Genomic DNA, 21,628 nt, shown 5'->3' with positions numbered 1-21,628 from the left:
GAATATTTAAAGCTAAGAAGTATAAGTATAGAGGCAGCTTCCATCATTAAAAGGCAGTATTAAAACTAAGAACCATAAGGATGCAGATATTAAAAAGGAGGAAAAAAAACCACGCCACTCAGAAATGGAAAATACAAAAATGGAAAACACAAGTAGTACTAAAAACCCAGTCAAGGTAGTAATGCTTAACAATCCATCTTTAAAAAAATCACATACAGGTCACTGGTTATTGAAGGAAGGCTTGCATGAAGAGAAAGGTCTTTGACTGCTTGTGGAAGGCCGAAGCGTACTTGACATAGTCCATCGCAAGCTCCCCGGGGCTGGCCACGTGAGGCCTGAGCCAGGACACCCAGGAAGGCTGCTGTCCCATAGCTTCTGGGGTTGTTCTCCCTGGTCACAGGGCTTAAAGAGAGAGGAGAGCCCGTCCCGTCGTTCCGCCACAAAGGCCAGGTTTGGGACGGGATGATCCGGAAGTCCTCCACAGCCAAAACCATACGTCGGAGGTCTCTTTGGGTACGTAGAGGCAACCCAGGAAAACTCAATGGCCATCATCTTCATTCCCTCCTTTGCTTGGACCATGATTGCAGAGACAGGTGGCGAGCCTCTGAAGGTTTTGCCTTGAGCCACCTCTGGCAGCACAGGGACAGGTTATAAATGCCACAGAAATAAATATAAACAGTAAGCAAACGGTTCGGTTTTTGAAATTGTGAGCAGCAGGAGTGAATTTGGGGGGAATAGATGGCCATGGGTCCCCCCCCCCTTAATCTTCTTGACAAGAGTATAAAAATGGAAGGGGAGGCTTCCCGGAGCTTTAACATAAAATGTTAATTGGGGTTTATGCTGGATGTACGCCGAGAAATACCGCTTTCTGCCTGGAGCCAAGCTGAAGCATCTATTGATGGCTTACGTGGAAAATGTCACTGGTGTGAAGTTCTCCTCTGGGCAAATGTTTCTAAAGCCATAGAGAAGATCAGCCGGTAGCTTAGTCCTTGCACCGTTACGTTTGGTCTACTTGGCTTCTGTATTTTAATTTCACATGACAGGCAGCGTGTCAGATTTCCAATGGGAGAGCACAAAATCTTAATGGTATTGAAGTGACCCTCATATCCTGGACAGTGTCTCCAAAAGGGTCTGCATTCCAGAACAGAGATGTGCAAAGTTGTGATGGCTTTCTGAATCCTTCCTCCACATCCTCCTCACCCCCCACTGCACAAGAACGTTTTACCCGTTGCTTGTGGTTGTTAATGGCTTCTTTTTTCTCTCGAGAAGCTTGATGATGGGATGCCTGCTATCCTAATAAAGAAATGTGCAGGCTCAACGACTGGCTTGCCTGAGTGCGGTTTTAAATGGATGATTCTGCCTTCCTGCTTCAAATATGTTTTTGGGGTTGCTTTTGTTTACCGTCGTCTAGTGTGATATAAATAAAGAAGGCTGACCACCAAAGAATTGATGCTTCTGAATTGTGGTGCTGGAGGAGACTCTTGAGAGTCCCCTGGACTGCAAAGAGAACAAACCTGTCCATTTTGATGGAAATCAGCCCTGAGTGCTCACTGGAAGGACAGATCCTGAAGCTGAGGCTCCAGTACTTTGGCCATCTCATGAGAAGAGAAGACTCCCTGGAAAAGACCCTGATGTTGGGAAAGAGTGGAAGCAAGAGGAGAAGGGGACAACAGGGGACGAGATGGTTGGACAGGGTCATCAAAGTGACCAACATGAATTTGACCCAACTCCAGGAGGCCGAGGAAGACAGGAGGGGCTGGCGTGCTCTGGTCCATGGGGTCACAAAGAGTCGGACACGACTTAATGACTAAACAACAACAGTGTGATATTTGTTTGATCCTTTTTAGTCCAGTAGGACTTCCATATCTGCGGTTCCAGTATCACAGTTTGATTTATCTGTGGTCTAAAAATATTAAAAATGTGTTTTTTAAAAGCCAGAAATACGTATTTCCATGATGTATTGATCAGAACTGGCAACTAGAAGGAGCCAGAGAAGATGGTATATATAGGGTTTGCTATTAACCACGGTTTTTGGCATCCACAGGGTGTTGGTGTTGGACCCGATCCCCCATGTATACACAGGTCCTGCCGTATTTGTAGACTTACTGTTTTTAGCTTTAAATGCTGCCTTTAAGTGCTGTAAGCTGCCGTGAGTCTTTTTAAAGGAGAAAGGTGGGGTTAAAAGTATTTTAAATAAATAAATGGCCAAAAAAAAAAAAGAGAGAGAGAATAAACATGGGAAGGGTTATTTTGCTCAGGGCAAAAAGGGGTGTTGTGTGCTTAAAGAGGTGAGATGATTTGCATATGGTTGCTTTAATTGTTTTAGTGCGGTGGTTATATATTACGTGTTATCATTTAATGAAAGCCCACTGCTGTTGAGGACAGGATAATTTGGAGACCATTCATTCATGGGTTCGCCATAAGTCGGGGTGACCTGGCCGCACATAACAATAGCAAATACCTATTTGAGTAAAAGCATTCTGCATAAAGCACATATCCATCCATTCATTCCGATAACTTTTTTTTTTTTTTTTGGTCAGTAACAGTAACTACTGCCCTAACTAGTGGAACAGAATGACTTTGATCTGGAATCTTGTAGTTGAACAGATACCGCTCTCTGATGACCAGGGACATTTATACTTATTTACCAAAAGTACACTTCCTTCGCTCTTTCCCCTTTGCTTTGAAACTATTTTGGAGAGGTAAGGTAAAGGTTCCCATTGACATTTAGTCCAGTCATGTCCGACTCTAGGGCGCGGTGCTCATCCCTTTTTTCCAAGCCGTAGAGGCAGCGTTTGTCCATACACAGTTTCTGTGGTCACATGGCCAGTGCAACTAGAGACGGAACGTCGTGCCCTTCCCACCCAGGTGGTCCCTATTTATCTACTTGCATTTTTACATGCTTGTGAACGGCTAAGTTGGCAGGAGCTGGGACAAGTGGCGGGCGCTCACTCTGTTGCGTGGATTCGATCTTATGACTGCTGGTCTTCTGACCTTGCAGCACAGAGGCTTCTGCAGTTTAACCTGCAGCACCACCACATCCCCTATTTTGGAGAGAGAGGTAACACTTATTTTTTTAAAAATCAAATATGGTTTCTTTAATTCTCCCCTGTGTAACCCAGCTCATCAGTGCTTGCATGGAAGCCACCGTTATTGGTTCTTATCTTCCTATCAGATACCGTGATGGGAAGGATTTGGGTTTAACAAAGAGCCGGCCATTGCAAACCATTTGGCCGGGGAGCAGACCAGCCAGCATGTTATCCAAAGTAACTTTTGTGGGATTCGTCAAGGCAGCCTTAGAGCCCGTGTGTCTTTGATCTAGTGGAGGGGAATGAGCGCTTCATAAATCTGGAGCCCTTTTCTCCCTCTCCGCCGAGCACCGTAACGAAATGGCTTTCAGCCACCATATTTTTGCTGCTAGAGGAAATGGAAACAAGAAAGACTGCGTGTTGGGAGGCTCAGGATGATACAAAAGACAGATAAAATTGCTCCTTTTATTACATGACTTTTTTGAAAGTGGTAGGAAGCACGAAGGCGGTGGTAGAGAATAATGCTTGAAATAAAACCGCAATGGCACCATAAAGAGTACATCTGTCTACATCCCAGTCTTAATATGTATTTTTGTCCCCTTCAAGCTGTTTGACTTCTTTACATTCCTTTGGGATTGCTGTCATCCAGCTCTTAACTTCATCCTGAGGCGGATACCTAGTGCTGTGAGTCCCCTTGGGGAGGGGGAGGGAGGATGCGAGGTTTTGGCATCATCCTTCGAGAGAGAGTGGTCCGACTAAAGTACCACAGTGGACCTTAAATACTTCAGGTGGAAGAATAATTCCTCCCCCCCTATTTACAGTTATCTGCTGCCTCCCTTTTAATCATTGGTCTATGTTAAATAACACAAACATTACTGTTTTTGAGAGCTGGAAGTTCCCCATTTTAATTTAATTTAGTTCTGTTCTATTCAATTTTTTTCTGAAAAATGTCCCCCCCCCCCCCCGAGTGGCAGGAAAGCATGGCTATGCCGTAACATAAAAGACTTTTAACTCTGTCTTACTGGCTCTGATGCTAAACTCCCAAGCGCTGTGTTTTTCAAACAAAATACAAAACCAAACCATTTTTACAGGATTTGTTGTTTTGCACAACCATCGTGTCATCTGAGATTTGGATTTATAGGGCCCCTAGAAATACCCACTTCTTGCTATAATGACAGAATAGAGTACCGCCATAGGGGGTATTTGTATTCGTATATGAATATGAATATCCCCGCACAGGTGACGTTAAGGAGGATCCAGCGCCATGGGGCCAGCCAGTCCACTCACTGATCCGCCACAGACGTGGACCACGCGATTCTACCCATCGATCTGCAGCGCGTGATTCGCTCGCCACTCCTGGAGGGAGGTGGAAGAACAAGATTCGCTGCAAGGTCAAAGCGTAGTGAGCGGATTGCGCGCTGCACATCCATGGATAGAATTGCGCAGTCCGCATCCACAGCTGATCAGTGAGTAGACCATCCGGCCCCATGGGGCTAGATCCTCGTTAACACCACCTGTGCAGGGATATTCAAATTCATATACAAATACCCCCATCTCTAGTAGCTAGTGATGTGGACCAGTGTGGGGTCCATAGGCAGAGAGAGACTGAGTGCCCCCCCCACCCCCCAAGTTTTCTAGATCTAAATATAGATTGCTCTTAGGCTTCCTTTCTCTCTCTCTCTTTGAGTTCACTTCCTCTTTGTTTCTTCATGGACTTCCATCTTCCTTGGGTGCAAGTAGACTTCCACACATGGACGCCAAGCTTCAGATCTTACGTAACCAGATTTAGGGATCCTCTTTTTCTTCCCCCGCTATCCATAAATGGATTTCCTAGTTAATAAATCCCCCTCCTTCCATTTTGGCCAACACATCCGTCTCTGGAGGCTTTTTTCTCTCTCACAATCACAGCAGAACACAAGGTTGCTGCATGTGGCCAGTGAATAAGAAAAATAATAACAAAAAAGACCATAGCTGATTTCACACTGAATCCTGAGACAGAATGCAGTTGATAAATGGAGCTTTGAAGAGCATGTAATTAGATTTTTGACATGCAAGTCACTGCTTCGCTTCCATGTGCTGGGACTGTGTTTCTTCTAGTCCATAATTCCTTGGTTTTATGCACAAGCCACAGCGACTCACCATGCTCACCTTCGATGCAAGACAGCAATTGTGACCCCTGATTTCCTCTTTGGCTCAGATTATAATCAAAGCCTGAGATAAATGTCTCTTATTTACACCCCTTCCCTTGCACAATTATGGCAATACTCCGCAAATGTCAGAGGATGTAATTTTGTTTTAGACCCACTGGTATTGACAAAGGGAGGGGACACCATGGGGTGGGGACTTCTGAAGGTTCCTCACATGTGATACTTCTTTCACTCTGTTGCTTTCTAAAAGATACGTACAGAATTGTGTTCTGGACTACAACTCCTAGAAATCTGGGATGATGCAAATTACAGAATTCTGGGAGCTGTAGTTCAGACACACGAATTGCAAGTAACCAGGTGCGAAGGATTGATGACAATGGGCAACTGACCAGCTAAAGAGCAGAGGTGAGTGCTCCAGCCCTGGAGGCATTCAAGAGAAAGTTAGACAACCACCTGGCACATCTCCTTTGATTTATATTCCTGCATCAAGCAAGGGGTTGGACTCGATGGCCTTAGGAGGTCCCTTCTAGAGTCACTATTCTATGATTCTATAAGGCGATGGCAATTACAAGTCAACTTGTAGTGGGAAAGAGTTATTTTCTGGGTGTCCTTCATGGATGTCAACAATGCTTAGCTGAATCCAAAGAGAACTTGGGTGAGTTCAACCATGTAGGTTTGTCTTTGTGCCTACCTTCCTTCCTACCTATGTCTTGTATAATGTCAGGCAACCAATTTCCTGTAATCTGATCACTGGTGGAGAGATCTTTTCTTTATCTTGCAGACCACCCTCCCGCATCTCCAATCTGCAACCCTGTTGTTAAGAACCAAGAGTGCCCTAGGTTTTCTAATGTTCCTTCCTCCAGAAAGGAACTCTGCATGGCCTTCAGCCATTCCCTTTTTCAAGGACTGGTTTGCTCCTGGCGAAGACGGTCATGAGATGGGATTTGTCAACTTAAAGAATTAGAATAGCCTTTTTGTAATTACACTGAACATTTCCCTGGATGTCAGCTGCTGGGTGTCCTTGTTATCACATTCTTTCCTGTTACTAATTTGCATGTCCATCGGAGCGCTCTTCAAAATTAGCTCCCCCCACCTTGGCTATTGGCTTATTCTCTTTTTTACGAAAGGTCATCCGCTGCGGGCTAAACCGCAGAAGCCTGTGCTGCAGGGTCAGAAGACCAAGCAGTCGTAAGATCGAATCCACGCGACGGAGTGAGCGCCTGTCACTTGTCCCAGCTCCCGCCAACCTAGCGGTTCGAAAGCACACAAATGCAAGTAGATTAATAGGGACCACCTCGGTGGGAAGGTAACAGCGTTCCGTGTCTTAGTCGCACTGGCCATGTGACCACGGAAGATTGTCTTCGGACAAAACGCTGGCTCTATGGCTTGGAGATGGGGATGAGCACCGCCCCCTAGAGTCGAACACGACTGGACAAAAATTGTCAAGGGGAACCTTTACCTTTACCTTACATCCTTTATGCCCTCCATCTTTCAGGCCCAGTTCTGATAAAATGACATATTTATCCCATTGCTAATTAAGATACTGTACCTCTGCCTTGTCTTTTTCACGTGACCCCCAGTCCCCATATAACTTTGCTTCCTACAGTTGTTATGAGTTTGAAGTGTGAGAATTCCTGCCAAGAAGCTTTTGAGTTTTGACTGCTCTTCCTTCTCTTTTTAGAAATGCAAACAAGGCTTGCAAAGTTGGTTACAAACTTAATTAGCTAACATTAATGCTATCACTGCCGTAGGGAACGGGAAACTTAATTTTCAGCTGTGATGAAAATGCTGCCAGAGAATTATTTATTGGCTGCCATACATGGCGTCTAGTAATGGTAGCTAATTGTGGTTGCCTAAGATGTTTTTGAATGGATGCTACCCTTTTCCATCCCAATATTTTAAATTTTTGCATTCCATATGCAAACATTTTTTTTGCTGTAGTGGAGCCTCTCAGGTTTTCTTAGTTTAAGTGTAAATGGCCTGTGGTATAATCCAGATATGGTATGGGGTAGGCTCAACAGGTTGACTGGTTCTTGTTTTCATTGATGGATTGATTTGAAATATTTTTACCCCACCTTTCTCCTTAAAAATGATCCAGGGCAGCTTACATCATTAGAAGACAAATGTTTAAAGCTGAAAACAGTCCGTGTACACATATTTAAAAGGTTCAAAGAAATAGCACACTAAAAAGGGTGAACAAAAGCCGCACCAAAAACACATTCAGAGCAGTAAAGTACAACAAACCCCTTAAAAATCCCATTCAGGCAGTCAGTCACTGAAGGAAAGGTGGCTTGAAGAGAAAGGTCTTTGCCTGCTTGTGGAAGGGCAGCCAAGAGGGGACCAGCCTATCCTCCAGTGGGAAGGAGTTCCAGAGTCTTGGAGCAGCCTCAGGGAAAGCCTTCTCCTGTGTCCCCCAGCCAATGTGCCTGTGAAGGTGGTGGGACTAAGGCCTTTCTTGATGATCTTAACACTCAAAACAGGCTTATAAAGGGAGAGGCAGTCCTTGAGATCGTTCGGACTTTTAGGGCTTTATAAATTTAAAAACAGGACTTTGAATTGTGCCCGGAAACCGATTGGCAGCCAGTGGATGAAGTTGCCTTCAGGAATCCACTGTGCTATTTTGAGTTCCATGGGCAAAAAGATGGAACAGATACCTAATGAGATAAAGAGGCGAAAATACGAGAGAGTCGCTTTCCATTTCTCTGGACAATCAGATATCGTGGGAGAACAGCATCCTATCTTGTTGACTTCATGATGTGTTCCAAGTGTGATCTGTGTTAAAAGCAGTCCCTTTCCATCCCACCTAGGATAAATAGGTCGAGCCATGACAAATAATTATTTTGTTAGATTGTGCTGAGAGGAGGTGCCTGGCCCGAGATTGTCTAGTGGGTTTTGTGTCTCCGTGGGGGATTTCCCAAGTCCTAGCCTAAGGCTCCTAGCCAACATCACACTGGCTTTCTTTTCTGACTTGTTCTTCAAGTTTATTTTTGTCTGAAAACCTCAGCTCTCATTCTGATCCTGGCAGCTGTGAAAAATACAACTTTTGATGGGTTTTTTTTTTTAACCTTTTCAGAAAAATCTCATTCCTTCAACCTTTCAACTGTGTTGACATTCCCTGTCTTCTCACCTTGCATGATCTGATTGGTACTGCTCTGTCTTGTCGGTCTGGCATCTCTGCTGCCTGTTACTGTCACACCCCATCAAAGCCTTCTTTCGTTATGTGGGGAAATTTCTCTAACACTGCGTTGTAGCTGAGGTTGGTGAGGTTTTAGAGTAAAAGTACGGTTAACGGTTCGAATGGGGGAGTTGACCCCAAGCTCCCTTTTTTGATGGCTGCCACTGATAGATAAAAGATAAAAGAGGAAAATCGATTTCTTCTTGATTGTATTATATTTCATCCTCGTTATATTTCTTCACTACAGATGATGTATTGTCCAGCGATTATTATTTTTTTAACCAAGGTTTACTGGCAGCAATTGAGATCTGTAATCTTACTGGGTTTGTTTTTTGCTTCCTTGAAAAATGGATATCCTTAAATAAATCCCAAGGCTGAAATGTGCAGAACCCATCATTTTGCAGAATTCTTCCCAAAATTGTGCCTATGTCAGAGATGGATGGCAACATGAAAATCGCTCAACAGCTGGCTAAGTCTGCAACTTGTGTTGTGAGGAATGGATCTATTCTGATTTTTAGAAGCTGTCCGAAGGTTGTGTTGCTTCAGGGAGAGGAAAATGATTCTAGTAGCTTTCTGGCTTTTAATTTTGATATTCTGCAGCAGGTTGAGCAACCCTGTAATCCTCACTTTATGAGCATCCCTTCAATTAATCCCCAAAAGGCCTTTGCAAGCTAGCAATTCAGGCCTCTTGCAGCTGTGACCCACCCCTCTCTCACTAGGTGGGGAGAGAGGGGGAAAGGCATGGCAGAGAGAGGAAGAGAGGAAAAGAGTAGAGTAACAGAAAAGAGAGAAAGGGTGGCCCCCACCTGCCATTGGGGTGCAGTTCCCAATAGGAGTCGCGTGCTGGAAAATTAATTGTTCCTTCTTAGGATATGGCAACACTGGAAGCCAGCAGCCTGAAAACATGTCTTATCAACTCTTAAAATGACTTCAGCAAAACATTTGTGGAACAGCCACCAAAAAATGCCTTTCCTGTTCCTGGCGCCCTCCAGGAGTGGCACTGTTGGACGTGGGGTGTGGCAGCGGTTGAAGCCATATCTCCTCCCAACTGTTTTTTTGCCCCATCATGTTTGAGTCTGATACGGCTTCAGAGGAGAGGTGGGGGGGGGTGAAAGTTGAGCCCCCAGCTCCACCAACATGGGTCACCCCTGTTGTTCGCCAAATACATCAGTGTGGGCCAACAACCTGACAGCGGCTGGCCCGGTATAGCATCCTGGGATGGCTTAATCCTTATTTCGCAAAGAATGGCATTTTTGTAAGATTTGTTAAGATGATCAAGAAAGGAAGTGATGCAGGCCAAGAAGAATCAAGAATCAAGGAATGACGAGTCTTACCTGTAAGCAGCAAACAGAAAAGGTGCAAATAAAAGGACAGAGCAAGACCTGGCCCCCCCAGCGGTGGGAACACAAAGCCTGTGCCCATAGGAAGCCAAAGTATGGCCTTCATTTCTTGGACACGAGATTCTAAAGCTCATGGCTCCATCTCCGGTGTCAGATTACTTATGCCAAATCTAAATAATTATGCAAGGGTCTGAATTAATTGGTTTATGGAAAGGGAAGTGTAGCGCATGCTCAGTGGAGTCATGCATTCAAGCCGTGTCCGCCTCCAAGCGCTTCCCAAATCTCGTAGATACACTGATCACATCTTTACTTCCTTAAAGCTGTGGGTTCAGGTAGGCACAGAAGATACAAATATATTGTCTCCTTTCCTTTTTTGGCTGGGTTGTCTGACATTGTAAGCACAGTGGCCTTTTTAAAATCACTGTTTAAGCTGGCGAGTCTCCTCCAGTATCAGCCGGTAATGTGTCTTGTAGTCTAGCTGACCTTTTTACACCGTTCTGGCTCAGTCCTTAGCCTAGATTTGTGAAGGCTGATTTCGTTGGGGTCTATTAATCATGCATGGCCTTATTCCATTCAGAAGGGCAAACAAAGCCCTCGACGTGGGTTAAGAGGCAATTCCATCTTTCTTCCTCTTTTGTGTGAACAAATTCTTAAATTCAGGCCTATGGATCTACTAGGGGTAGGGTGTGTTTTCAGTAGCGTGTCCCTCTGATGTGCGAAATGGTATGTGTCTCTTCCATGCACATGTGAGCATGGCTTGTGCATTAGAATTGTACAACCACTGCAGCCTCCAGAGAGGGGTTGAGCCACTCCATCTTGGTCGTAGGGCACGTGATCTGTGGAAGGGTGAGGTATTAAGGACAACTTGCAGAGTGCGGGCGGGGCATACGAGTTGAATAAATAAAATAAAATAAAATTGCCCCTCAGCGTTCTCTCTCTAAGCACAAGTTTCCCAAGGAGTTAAAGCAGTAAAGAACATGATCAGCAGTCAGAACAGAGAAGAACCTGGGCTTAGTTTGATCAAACACAGTACAACCTACATTAGGCTATATTACAGAGTGGCAGCGAAGTTTGCTTGCTTCCTCTCTATTGCATCAGCACTGTGTCAGCCAAGTCAGTGATTTTGGACAGCGATGGGACTTTTGCCTCTTGCTCCCGAGGGTGGTGACGAGAATCTGTCTGAAGCCAGCTCTGACATTTTCACACAACGCTTGGCTGATAAAAATAACTCAAATCCATTCCATCCAGGACCTTTAATAGATTGTATGGAGGGACTGAGACTAACTCATAGTTAACACAGACAGATGAGGTGCAGCTTGTTTTGTTTTATTTTATTTTGTTTTGTTTTGATAATTTAGAGTATTCAGATAGACAAAACATGATTCAGATGTTTTTAAAAGGGTTAATCTGAAACCATGAGCTAAGAGGGAACACTGGGCTCTCTCCCACCCTCTTGCTGTCTGGGGGGGGGGGGGGGACCACCTAAAGGCAATAGGGTCTGCTACATGTGGAGACTTCCCATGAGGATATTGAAGGATGAAGGATCGCATGATGCAACAGTACTACAAGAAGGATCTTGAAATGGTTGTACATAATAAGCTGAATATGAGCCAGCCACAAAAAGGCCAATGCTATCTTAGGCTGCTAGTTCCTTTCTACTCAGCACTGGTTAAACCTCATCTAGAGTATTGTGTCCCGTTCTGGACTCTGCATTTCAAGAAGGATGCTGACAAAGTGGAGCAAGTTCAGAGGAGAGCAACAAGGAGGATCAGGGGACTAGAAACCAAGCCCTAGGAGGAAAGACTGAAAGAACTGGGCATACTTTAGCCTTGAGAAAAGAAGACTGAGGGGAGATAGGTCTTTTCAAAGACTCGAAAGGTCATCCTACAGAGGAGGGGCAGGATCTGTGCTCAATCATCCCAGGGTGCAGGACATGCAGCAGTGGGCTCAAATTACAGGACACGTGCCATAGGTTCGCCATCGCTGGTCTAAGCCAAGATGCTGATGTTGATGATGATTATATTGCACTCCTCAACAGAGTGCCTTCCAATAAAACCAATGATATCCGAACATGCAACACAACCTTTAACAGCAACCTTAATATTATGTGTATATACATATGTACCTGTCCATCAACATAAAACTCACAATTAACCAACTGCTAAAAAAAAAACCATCTAAAAAGTTCAAATGAATGACTCCGGCCACTGACCTCTTCTTACACCCAACAGCTGTGGCTCCAAGTTGAACAGACAAGTTTTCAAACCACGTCTACAGTTTTCCAACCCTGGTTCCATACAGAAGGACTGGGGGAGAGGATCCCACAGCTTTGCAGCCAAGAGGGACATGGACGGCCCTTCTTCCGTTGTTCTGGAGTGCTGCCTTTGAAAAGTGAAACATGCAGCAGCGATACGATTGCCAAGTGTGTGTTTGTACATCAGATGGCATAAATCTTGGAAAGACTTCAGTGGTTTCTTGTTTGCGTCAGAGCACAATTCAAGATGCCATTTCTTATCTCTGGCATTCTAAACAAATTGGAGGCAGTGTATCTGATATTGGAGTGCTGACGGCTTCCCTTGTGGTCCTTCCCTCCTGTGTGAATTCATCATTCAGAGCATTTGTAAACAACCCATTGACCAGAGACATGAGTTGGGCGGTGACTCTGGGCAGGGCCTTTTCTGTAGCAGCACCCTTATACATCTCTTTCTCTTCCATAGAGGTTGGCCTGGTCCTCAGACAGCTGGTAAAATCTGCTTGGTTTTGCTGAACCATTATTGGTTAACACTGCTGTCTGACTTCAGCAGGCATCCCTGTTATTTTACCATTTTGTTTTAGGGACCTGTCTGTGTGCACGTGGTGGGGTATGCATTATTTCTTTTCTGGCTTCATAGGAAATTTCCTTGGCTGCTCAGCTATGTAGAAAGGTGATCTTAAAAAAATAATAATAATTAAACACTTGGGTTTTTGGGGAGTTGGATTTTGATCCCAAACCATGCTGATGTCACACAAATTCTGCCTGTCTGCTTTAGAGTGAAGTGACTATTTGTGCTGCCTTTGCAACGTGTGAATATGTGCATGCATCCATGTACACACAAACACACAGGTTTTTGGCCCCTGAGGGCCCCATCTCATTCAACACCCTTTGTCCATGTTCCTCCTTGCGTACACCCATCACAAGTGCAGGGAACACTGGGTGGGTGTCAGACTGGCTTTTTTTGGCTAAAGAGGAAACAGGCCGACTTCACCCCAGAAAAAAGCCACAAGGGGTCTGTTCTCCTCACAGGCCAGCAGTAGTCTATGTTGTTGTTTATTTGTTTCGTCGTGTCCGACTTCGTGATCCCCATGGACCAGAGCACACGCCAGGCCCTCCTTGTCTTCCACTGCCCCCTGGAGTTGGGTCAAATTCATGTTGGTCGCTTCGGTGACAGTCTATAGCATGCTTTAAAATAAGAGCCATCAGCAGATTTGCCCAGCTTGCATCATCCTACGATTCGAATGCTTTCAAAGCCACAGCAGGAAGAATACAGACATACCGAAACAACCGCATGATTGTGCGAATATTCGACTTCTTGCAGAGTGAATAAGTTCTTTTAGGTTCTTGTCTGGGGCATATTTATCAGGACAGCTTGCTTATCTCTCTCTCTCTCTCTCTCTCTCTCTCTCTCTCTCTCTCTCTCTCTCTCTCTCTCTCTCTCTGTGTGTGTCTTTAAAGCCATTAGACAGAGCGTTTTATGATAGCTGAAGGGCACAATTACTGCTGCTGCAACCCTGCAATCTGTTTTGTGCTTTTCTTTTGTCTGAAATCTGCTGAGCATCTTTTGAAAGCATTGGGAACAGCAGGTCTGGCACATGAGTTTGGGTTCCATGCCACCGCTCGAGTGGCAGGCTGCCGGTGGGGCAGAGATCAGGAATCCCGGTGGGCATAATGGCCCTCTAGCAAGCCGGGCGGTTGCATCATTTAACTGGGCCGACATTTGTATTTTGCTTATATATCCTGCTTTTCAGCTGCATTGCCCTCCAGGCGGCTTACAGTAGATGGCAGTGGATATATTTTCTTGTATGCAAATGAATGTAGATTAAATTATTGCAATGTAAATTAGCTATGAATTAATCAGTTGTCGTTTAAATCAACAAGGCAATTTAGATTATAGAATCATAGAATAATAGAGCCGGAAGGGGGCCTCTAAGGCCATCAAGTCCAACCCCTTGCTCAGTACAGGAATCCAGATTAAGCAGATTTGACAGATAAACCATTTTAATCAAGTTTCCCATTGTCATGACTGTATTTCTTAAACACTGGTGTAAATCTGACTGCTCAGCTGGGCTTATTTACAGCTAAATAAAAGAGCAGTTTGCGTGGTTGTTTCATTCTCAAACCACGTCACTCTTTTTTGCAATGTATATATATTTTCCCTGCTTTTCCTTTTATACCTTTGAATATTTTTTTCTCATATAGACTATTTTTGAACACCAGCAGTCATCACTATTTCTCCAGCTGCTCTGTCATACTTTCAGTATGTTACCTAGCGGTTGAAGGAAAATTGTCATGACTGTTCTTTGCCTCGGATGTCACCTAAATTTAGAGCTTCAACTTTTCTAAGGCAAATGTTGTCATGTTTCTGGGTGCTTTGGCTTGCAACATGCAGAGAGGCCACGTGTTTTAAGTAAACTGCAGCGGAGTATTCGGCGTCTGACTGGCAGCCCTTTATCTCAACAAGAAGAAAGATGAAGTTGATTGAATGTTGCCTGAGGTCCCACCAGGTATTGCCACATCTCAAACTGGTTCCTTCTGTTTGTGGTCTCAGTCTTAGACCTTCAGTGGTCCTACAGCTTCAACATCTGGCTTTCTGCATCTCCCAAACTCAGCAACACTAAACCCAATGAAGTGTCCTGGAAGACTTCAAAGTTCACTTGATAAATAATACTCATCATCATCTTAAAACTGCAGAGCTGGAAGGGATGCTATGGATGATAAGGAAAGACTGAAAGAACTGGGCATGTTTAGCCTTAAGAAAAGAAGACTGAGGGGAGATAGGATAGCACTCTTCAAAGACTTGAAAGGCTGCCATTCAGAGGAGAGACCTGTTCTCAGTCATCATAGAGTGCAGCACACGTAATAATAGGCTCAATCTACAGGAAGCCAGATTTCGGCTGAATATCAGGAAAAACGTCCTAACTGTTAGAACAGTACAACAATGGAATTACAATGGAACCAAGGACTTCAGGAGGTGGCGAGCTCTCCAGCGCTGGAGGCATTCAAGAGAAACTTAAGACAACCGTCTGTCAGATCTGCTTTGATTTGGATTCCAGCCTTGAGCAGGGGGTTGGACTCGATGGCCTTAAAAGCCCCTTCCAGCTCTTTTATTCTATGATTATCAAGTCCAGCCCGTGTCAGAGAGGCATACTGGGGAAATGGACACCCACCCTCTGGCTCTACAGCCAGGTACATAAACCATTAAAGTCCAGTAAGGATATTGCCCAACCTTGATTTTGGATAATTGATAAGCTTCAGTAGGAACGCGGTGCCTAGAAACTGCCTCACTGCCTTGTGTTCTGTTTGGTTCATCTCCACCAGGCTCGGGAAGAAGGGCCCCAAATGTTTTCAGTGATAAAGGCAGCCGGCAGCTGTTCCGACCGCTTGAAGGAGCCTGGAGACTTCAAGAATGGGATCTTCTTTTGGATTTGTACCTGGCGGCAGATTTAGCTGTGGATAAAATGTTATTATTTTTACTGCCCTTCCGAAAGCTGTCCTTTGCTAACATTTCTCTTTTGTTAGACCTGGTGTGACTTATTAGTGGATTGCTTAGCCTTTCTCTTTCTGTGACATCTTTAGCCTCTTGCAAGGCTCTTTAAATCTTGAGTTATCGTTCTGATGGAAAGACACTGAAATCCTGTTTTTGATTACTACGTGATCTCCACCCACCCGGAGCTGTGGTTGGCCGCTTTGAGGACGGCTTGATTGCGGAACAATGGCGTACCGATGTCAGCAGCGAGTGTGGTGGTTCTTTCTGTGGTTAAAGGGTGAGATGTGGTCCGTCTGCTTTCACAAGGATGATTTTCCTAGGACACAGCAGCCGTCCAGGGACCCTTCGTGGCCTGTCTGATCATAGAGGCCAGGGCATGCTTTGGTAAAGCTTTGCTTTTCCAGATTTCGCCTTTAGTTCTAACAAGCTGCTCTGCATGTCCCTGCTCGCCTGCAGACACGAACACTGGCAAGTGGCAAAGATTTAAATATATATACGTCTTGATGCTACAAATGAGGTCTGCGGCAGGAAGTTGTGCTTTGCACTTGAACTAGGGGCTAGCTAATGAGCACCGACTGAGAATTGCGCTGAATGCCATAAGCTTTATCACAAAACTGCTGAGAGGATATGGCTTTGACATACAATGGAAAAACTGGTTAGATTAACCCAGATAGGCTTTTACTGCCTGCTGACGTGCTGTAGAGTGTAGACAGAGTGCCAGTAAGCTGATGGGGAAAAGGATGGGAAAGATAGAGGGGTCACCGTTGCCAAACTCAGGAAGGCACTAAGGATTTGGCAGACCGTGATGGAGCCCTTCTGTTTAGGGGCGAACTCGGGATGTGAATGCATTTGGCAACAGGACGTGTGAAGAAAGAACGGACCAAATTTGGGAAGAATTAGAATTAAAGGAGATTAAATAGCAGGAAAGGGAAATCATTGTCAAAAAAACAAAAAGAGGGTCATTTGCTAATGCAGGGAGATGGTGAAGAGGCTGGGGAATGTTTCAGCTTAGCAGAGAGAACGTTTAAGCATGATGACTGGAGTTACCTAGCAAACAGGGAGAGAGGGCCAGGAATAAGGATGTGGGAAATGGCTTTGGAGGGTCCGCACAGTGTCTTCTGAAGGAAGGAGGCTGGTGGTAGAAGAGGAGAGAGAGAGAGAGAAGATCAAAGAGGTGGACAAAAATGGCCATATATGCTCTATTTTTGAATTAAGAGTAGTGGCGCTGCAGGTTAAACTGCAGAAGCCTCTGTGCTGCAAGGTCAGGAAACCAGCCGTCGTAAGATCGAATCCACGCGAGGGAGGGAGCTCCCGTCACTTTGTCCCAGCTCCTGCTAACCAAGCCATTCGAAAGCATGTAAAAATGTGAGTAGATAAATAGGGACCACCATGGTGGGAAGGTCACAGTGTTCTGTGTCTAGTTGTGCTGGCCACGTGACCCCGGAAATTGTCTTCAGACAAAATGCTGGCTCTACGGCTTGGAAAAATGGGGATGAGCACCACGCCCTAGAGTCGGACACGACTGGACAAATTGTCAAGGGGAACCTTTACCTTTACCTTCAAGAGAGAATTGGGCCACCACCTGTCAGCTCTCCTTTGATTTGTATTCCTGCCGTGAGCAAGGGGGTTGGACCTGATGGCCTTCCAACTCCACCATTCTAGGACTCTGTGAGTGGATATGGGTTTGTTTCTATCCACAACTAAACGATAAAGCGTAAATAACCTAAAAATAAAAACCTAGAACTTCCCTTAATGCTTGGCCTTTGAGGAGGAGCGTTTTTCCCAAAAGGCAGGAACGAGGATTCAAGCCAGCCTGTGCCCAGCAGAGCTCCTTGGAATAAAAACCATCGGGTTCGGAGGCAGAAAGAGGAGGATGCCTGCCCAGGGGCTGAGGCCGGGGTGGGTCGCCAAGAGCCGGGAGAAGGTGCCGGAGATTTCCCTTCCTCGCTGGCAGGGCCTGTGAAGTGTTTTCTTCATTCCCTGTGAAGAGGCCCATTCCTCACCCCAGCAAGGAGTTGGCTGATAATCAAAATAAAATAAAATAAAATTTAAAAAAGGGGGGGGGGGAAGGAGCCAGTTTTGTTTGAAAAATATCGACCAGTTTTGTGCAAAGATGGTTTCACCACACCCGAAGTCTCATTCTCACGAAGAGGTTCCTGAGACTTCAAGGACAATTGTTGGGATTTCATGATGAGAAGCCCGAGATTGTCAAGAATGAAGACTTTTTTTTAAAAGTGTTCTGTGCACTCCTGGTGAAGAGGGACAAAATGGATGTGCAAAGGGAGGAGTCAGCAAATCAGTCCGGGATTACTCCCATCTCAAAGGACCGGAGGCCCTTCTCTCAGGCTTACAGGTGGATTTAGTGGGGACACGGGAGAGGGCCTTCTCGGTGGCTGCTCCCAGACTCTGGAACTCCCTCCCACTGTAGGACAGGCTGGCCTCGTCTTTGCTGTCCTTCTGCAAGCAGGGAAAAAGACCTTTCTCCGCAATCAGGCTTTCCCTCTGTGACTGGCAGCCTGAGTGGGTTTTTTTTTTTAAATAGATGGTTGTGCTTTGTTGCTTTTAAATGTGTTTTTGGTGTTGATTTTGTTTTCTGTTTTAGTGTTGCATTTGTTTGATTCCATTTTAATGTTTGTATAAATACTGTTTTTAGTTTTTAAACATTTTACTGATGCAAGTCACCTTGGCTACTTTTTAAAGAGAAAAGCTGTAAAAAAATAGATAGATAGATACCCTGTTTCCCTGAAAATAAGACCTAACCGGAAAATAAGCCCTAGTATGATTTTTCAGGATGCTGGTCATAAAAGCCCTACCCCTAAAATGAGCCCCAGTTAAGTGAAACCCTGCCTTCCACCCTTATGCAGCAACCAGAAGAAGAGGACAGGTCCGTATTGGAATAAATGTAGATTGTTGTACATGAAAAAAAAAAATCTCCTGAAAATAAACCCTTATGCATTTTGGAGCAAAAATTAATAGAAGACCCTGTCTTGTTTTCAGGGAAACATGGTAGACAGGCAGAAAGGCTTGTGTGTGGAGTTTTGCTGGAAGATATGGAGCTGCTTGGGGGCTTCTTGGGCCACAGAAAGTAGTAGGAGGAGAAAAGTTTTCCTTGCACATGAAAATGAGGTTTGTTTTCCAAATGAAACAGGTTTATCAGCTGTATCAAAGTTTCCAGGAGGTTTTATGTGCTGTTAAAATAAGGAATCCAAGGTTTTTTTTAAAAAGGGGGCGAATTAGACTCTTCAGTTTGCTTATCCTGGCTCAAGAAAAAAGGTACGATTAAAACATCTGATGCAAGCGTGACCTTGTCATCACTTTGGTGGTTTTCACCTGAGGCACATCTTACAACTTGGCAAAGCGTGTGTGTGTGTGTGTCTATCTGTAGGGGGCGGCATGAAATCCGGGAATAACTTTGGAGACATTAGACACAGCAGAAAGGTGATGGTCCTTGTGGCTTTTTTTTTCCGTGTTGCCTTGAGCATACCTTGCTTTATTTCCAGTAGTGGCAAAAGCCTTTTTCTTTGCAATCTCCAGTCCTAAATAGAGCTGCCTTTTCTCGGCACAGCTTGCTTTCTCCCTTCGAGCAGAATATGGAAGTGTTTTAATAATAAAGGGGAGGGAGCTGACTTCGGCCTCACAGAGGCCAGTCTGCTCTCTGTGAAGTCCATCCTCATCCTCATTCTCTTAGAACTGCAGAGCTGGAAAGGGACCCCATGGATCATTTCAAGACCACCATGGGGGAATTGTCTTGTGGAGGTCTTTCTTTGGTTGGGAAATCCTGCTCAGCTCTCAAAGGGCCCCTTCCAGGTATAGATAAACCCGATTTGGAGCACGTTGGGGTCATTCCTGTGTCATCCCATGGTGCCTAGTTTTGTGAACCATTTGGGTAGCTTGTTCCGTTACAGATGTTCCCCTTGTAAATGTACAGTACGGATGGGCAGGGACAGATTTTTAAGATGCCTTCTCGATTTCTGGCAGCTGTGATGAGTCTTTGGTGTAATAACTCTTAAAGTCCAGGATTTGTCCCCTTACAGGGGCAGCAAACAGAATTTTGCTCTCACTTCTGTACATTGCAGAACGATTGGTTTGGTGTATTGACGAAGGCTTTCACGGCCAGGATCTAATGGTTGTTGTGGGTTTTTCGGGCTCTTTGGCCATGTTCTGAAGGTTGTTCTTCCTAACGTTTCGCCAGTCTCTGTGGCCGGCCTCTTCAGAGGACAGCACTCTGTGCTCTGGTGCAGTTTGTTTGGGAGTTGAGTATTTATGGCTGTGAGATCAGCTTTTGTCCTTTTCAGAAGATAGGGTGATTATGGTGATCAGTGTGCTTTTGTTGTGGGTGTATTGTTGTGATAAGGAGGAGAGATTATCTGTCACTCTGATTGATTGGTGTCGTTAGCTGGTCTTTTGTGTGTAGTGATCACCGGTCCTTGTGGCTGGGTAGTGTTCATTGACCTTTTGCAGGCTGCATTTCAGTGCTGTCCTCTGAAGATGCCGGCCACAGAGACTGGCAAAACATTAGGAAGAACAACCTTCAGAACACGGCCAAAGAGCCTGAAAAACCCACAACAACAATTGGTTTGGTGTTCTCTTTTTTCTTTGGACCTTGAAGGGGTGGTCCATAGACTTCTCAGTTATTTATGGCTGCCCTCATTCTCAAACATATCTCCTGCTGTGCTTGAATCTGATGAATTTGGGGGACCCGCTGACCTTACATGGCTAACACTGTGGGTTTTTTGTTTTGTCCTGCTGCTGTTTTCATTACAATTTGCCTGTAGTGCATCAGGCCTGCAGCTGGTGAGGGCGTCAACGTTCTTTAACCTCTCCATCATTTAGTAATGGTCTGAATTTAAAATTTTTTTTAAAAAAGTATTGGGCTGGAACAGAAGCTTAAAGAAAAGAAACCACACAGCCACACAGGAGTGGCTGTGTGTCTAGATTTTTGTTTCCTGCTTCTAATTCTTAAAGTGACTTATAAATTCACAACATAGAGCAATCCTCAAATCATTAGCCTTTAAACGTCCCAGCTACAAAAAAAAATTTAAAAAAATCCGATGCTTAGCGCGGGGGGGGGGAGGAGGATGAAGGCTGATGTGGGCTGGAGGGAAGGGAGTGAATGGAAAAGCAACTATGAAATTTTGAATGGAAAGACAGATGGGCAAAGAGCAGAGAGGGTGTTGCCTTCTTGCCTGGTCTTCTCTCCTCCACAGGCAGAGGTGGAGGCGGCGGTTGATTGAAATGCAGATCAAGTATGTCTTAGCAAGCATTGTGGTAGATGAGGGGTCCGGGCAGCTGCTCCAGGAAGAGGCATGTGGTTTCCTCTTGCCACTACCAGTTACAATCATGAGCATGGAAAGCTGGTTACATTCACAACCACCTGCTTTTCCCCTTCCGGTTTTTGCAACAAAAGTGGAGGGGGAAAGTGATTCCTGCTTTCCCCCTCCACTTCCTTTGCAAAAAGCGGAGGGGGAAAGCAGCTTTTTGCAAAGAGTGGAGGAGGAAAGTACTTTCCTCACAAGAAAGTGAAGGGGGAAAGCAGGAATCAAAGCTCGTTGATCCCTGCCTTCCCCCTCCACTTTCTTGCAATGAAAGAAATTTTGGGTTGGAAAAGTGAGCACCGTCTTCTGGAGTGGAAGGATCGGATAGCAGGGTGCTCTCTTTGCTCAAGGGATGATCTGAATGGTTTCCCCTCCTTCCGTTCTTTGGGGGAGGTTCCTCGCCCCCTGCAGCCCAGCTGATCTGATCAGACTTCAGGGAGACGTTGCGCTTCCCTGGCTGTGGGGATCCCTTTCGCAGCTGCTGGATGGGAACGAGAAGGTGAAACGGGCACGCTTGTGCGGTCTGTCGGTTACTCCATTTGTGCTTTTAATAAATTCTACCAGGCAGCAATGGCTAACAGATGCTTGTAATTCCTTTTATTTGTACCTGCTCATTTTTTTTTCCCTACAAATGTTTCTGCACTTGTTAGCTTATCTATGCAGCTGTGCCTATAATGATTAAACTGTAGTGCAGGATAAAAATGCTCAGATCTTAATGTTTTAAAATAATCTTACACACACAGACACACACACACACACAGACACACACACACACAGAGACACAAACACACACACCCACACACCAGTAATACAATAAGCGGAAGGCAATAATACATTTCTGTAAGATGGAACCAGACGGCCTGTCTTAGGAAAAGGAT

At 45.0% G+C, this 21,628-nt stretch overlaps 1 protein-coding gene across 1 annotated transcript in view; it reads left to right on the top strand.

Moving 5' to 3' along the window:
* ATRN (attractin) overlaps positions 1 to 21,628 on the top strand; it is a 172,113-nt gene that overhangs the window by 135,412 nt on the left and 15,073 nt on the right. The window lies entirely within an intron of this gene.

Source organism: Pogona vitticeps, chromosome 5 (assembly GCF_051106095.1).
Source record: "Pogona vitticeps strain Pit_001003342236 chromosome 5, PviZW2.1, whole genome shotgun sequence".
NCBI lineage: Eukaryota > Metazoa > Chordata > Lepidosauria > Squamata > Agamidae > Pogona > Pogona vitticeps.
This window is presented reverse-complemented; position numbering and strand designations above follow the sequence as displayed.